General features: G+C 39.0%; 1 pseudogene; it reads left to right on the top strand.

Moving 5' to 3' along the window:
• The first annotated feature begins 694 nt into the window (after positions 1-694).
• Positions 695-814, top strand: LOC126254273 (5S ribosomal RNA; annotated as a pseudogene).
• The last annotated feature ends 2,623 nt before the right edge of the window (positions 815-3,437 follow it).

The following is a 3,437-nucleotide window of genomic DNA, read 5'->3' as shown; positions in this document are numbered from 1 at the left end:
GCAGGATGTAGAACTTAATACCAACAACGCATATCTACTGTGCCGGCATATTTGATGTCATAGCCTAGAAGTGGAAGTGAACTCTGCTACCTAGATCTTACCTGAAAAAAAAAAAAAAATGAAAAAATGAATGTCAAAGAATGGGATTGGCACTGGTACCGTTATTTAATTTCTCTATCGATGTATGCTGAAGCTGTTCTAAATCACACGAGTTGCATTTTTATTATGTTGAAATTAAATGTGATGATACTCCAATATTCATCTATCACTCCCCATCAGAAATTACTTAGCATGATGTCCAATAATGTAGGTGAGTTAATTTTCCTTTTGTTTCTTTTTGGTTATGTTTGTGTAGAAGTGCAGTCTGAGCATGGCCTCCGAATATACAGTCTGGGCATAGAGCAAATAGTTCATGTCAGCTAAGTGACAAAATGTCCACAGGAAGCTTCAGGTTGCCCTCTACTTTCTTCTCTGTTTTAGACGACACTATAATACAACAATGCATCGAAAATTCTCTGAATATTCAGTGCCCTTGGCCAACTGCCAACTGCTTATTGTCCGAGGGTGCCGTATATTTGCAACTGTAACCAGATTTCGAGGGGCCGCTCACTGTATCACATTGCTAAACCCTCACCGCTTCAGATAATGAAGCGCCTGATTTTCTTTGAAACTAAGACAATTTTAATTTTCTACTGCCAACGGCCTTGCCACGTTGGTAACACCGGTTCCCGCCCGATGACCGAAGTTAAGCAACGTTGGGCCAGCCTAGTATTTGGACGGTTGGCCGTTCGGGGAAAACCGGGTGCCTTTGGCTTTCTGCACACGCAAGTCGCCAAAGTGGCATCCAGTTGAAAGACTTTAACCAGGCCGTTGCGCCACACGCCATTTATTTATTTATTTTCTATTCTGGAGCTACAAATATAACAGTTGCATTAGAACATTTTGACTCATGTATTTTTCAAACTACACCATGACTTTTAGACATGTTCCTGCATTTGAGCTGTCTCACAGCTAATTCAGTTTATACAGAGCTGCAATGACGGTTTTCAAACACAGATCGAGCATAAGTTGCCAATGAGTTGATCCAGACATACGTATATGTTAGCGCATAAACAGTGAAATCTGACATTTCGCAGTCAACAACCTTTCTTCTGAATTCTGTGGATTCTTTTATCTTTTCACACGATCTTCAAGATTCCTACTTAACGAAATTCAGGAACTGTTTTCCACTTGAGTATTTTTTCCGACTAAGTATTCCTCCCCCCACCCCCACCACCACTTTGTGCTGCATCATATAGTGGAAGTGATTAGGACCATGGATAATTTGACTGAGACCATAGCAGTATCTCACATGCTTATCTAGAGGCAAATGTTGGCCAGCGTGCGGCGCGCCTAGCAACCTCGTTGTTGCCATTGTAACTATCTACACACCAGAACTTTAATATCGCAAATAACTGTACACAAGTGACTTTTTTACTACATATAGGCCGGGTGGAGAGCTTTCCTATTGCCAAACTGCGCATGCTTCAAAAATCACTTGTCAAAATACAATTTCTTCCTCTCACAATTTAAATATGATAACAGATTCCTCTTATTCGAAGTCGGAGAACGTGTACATGCTACATCTCTGCATGAAAGAATTTGAAAACCGATTTTTCATTTGTCACAAAGAAAGGAGAATCAGTAAAATTCAACTGTAAAGTGGAAGTGAGGTAAATACACGAGTAATTGTCATCTTTGTATTTCCTCTTTTAGAATGAAATAGACGTTCGCGTCCTTTCATATGAAACCATTGGCAGCATTAATATCTTACGGTAGAGTCGACGGCCACCACAGACCTAGCAACATAACTGCTTCAGTAAGCATTTCCCAAAACATACAAGACCAGTGTGACGAACAGTGTGAAAAATTAATTTCTGTGTCTTGTCAAAATTTAATTGCTCTCCAGGTCAGAAGTCTGTTTATATAAACCATCAACATAATCGAGGAACGACTGAAGACCCAGCCGCTTTCTGAGAGACTGGAAGAAATGTGGGAGACCTAAATGGAAATGACATTACTCCGAGTCTGATACTTGCCATTATGAATCTGTTGTTTAAACAAGTGCCCCGTCTAGCTTTATAGTACAATGGCACACTAATAATCAAATGCGGAGATCGGCAGCAATTTCTTACATAATTCATCGTGTTAACGGTAAGCACTGTTAGGAAAAATTTTTCTAAGGAACTGGAAACCACAAACTCAACTGTAGTATAATTTAGAGTGATGCACAACAGCGTAGATAACTGTATTTAACAGTTAAATGGAACCCGCAACCAGTCGCAACTAGATTTGGTACCTCCAAAACCAGAAGTACAGTAGCTACAAACACCGGTTACATTAGTTTCTGGGGCTAGTGAAAGAGTAGGGTAGGAAACCACATCGTGCAATAACATATAAGGTCGCTAACGTTGCAGTAAAAACATACAGGTTGGTACAAAAAAACGCAAAGAAAATTAAAATCTGTATTTCTAAACGGCTAACAGCAGTTCATGGCGCACACTGACATTTGCAGATTGTCTAACTAACGGATTCCGGAGACGACAAAATTTTGATTTTCAATAGTTATATAATTGTTGACCGAATTTTAGAATTTAAAATGCTCTCGTAATCTACTCATTAAGTGGTATAATCTTATGTTAATGGTCTAACACAGTAAGACAAGTATTACAGGTAGAAACCGTGTATACGTACTGGGGCAGCGTTGCTCATGGCGTGCAAATTACTCAGACTATATTCATCCAATATTTCGGACTGACATGAGAGCACTTAGTGACTCCCAAGAAACTTTACACATAATTTCAAGCCTTTGCGGAACTTTTTCCCGCTAACACCCCACCTCCCCTTTTCAGCATCAGGTATGACGTTTTAATTTATTACTTTTTCACTGCTAACTCTATTCGCAACACATCTTGCTGGCAGCATCCACATTTAGCGCTGAATGCACCTGCAAAATTATTTCACTCTATAACAAATAGTTCGAGAGGTATAACGTCATAAATATCGAGATACGTGAAAAACTGACGTTTGCTTAAAACAGAGCGCAAATTGGCCAAGACCACATTCATCAAGTCTTTCACATGAGACCAGTCAGCGACTTCGAACAAATTTCAAACATAATTTCAAACGTTTTCTAATGCATTTTTCTCTCTTGCATTTTTAACATCAAATATTTAACACATCAACTTATTTGTAAAGTAATCACAAGTTTAAAGCAGTTTTATACAAGAGAGTTCGATTCTTTAAAGAATCAGGGGTTTACCAGTTAAAATATGTTGAAGTAAATAATAGATGCTAGAACCCGTCACCAGCGCCGCTAGTCTAAACTAAAAGCTACTCTAGAGTGCACAAGAAACAGCAGTGTTACATACAAATATCAAAGTTATTGTTGTCACATT

This window comes from Schistocerca nitens, chromosome 4, assembly GCF_023898315.1.
Source record: "Schistocerca nitens isolate TAMUIC-IGC-003100 chromosome 4, iqSchNite1.1, whole genome shotgun sequence".
Classification (NCBI taxonomy): Eukaryota; Metazoa; Arthropoda; class Insecta; order Orthoptera; family Acrididae; genus Schistocerca; species Schistocerca nitens.
Note: the sequence above shows the minus strand (reverse complement) of the source record. Positions and strands in the feature narration are given on the sequence as shown.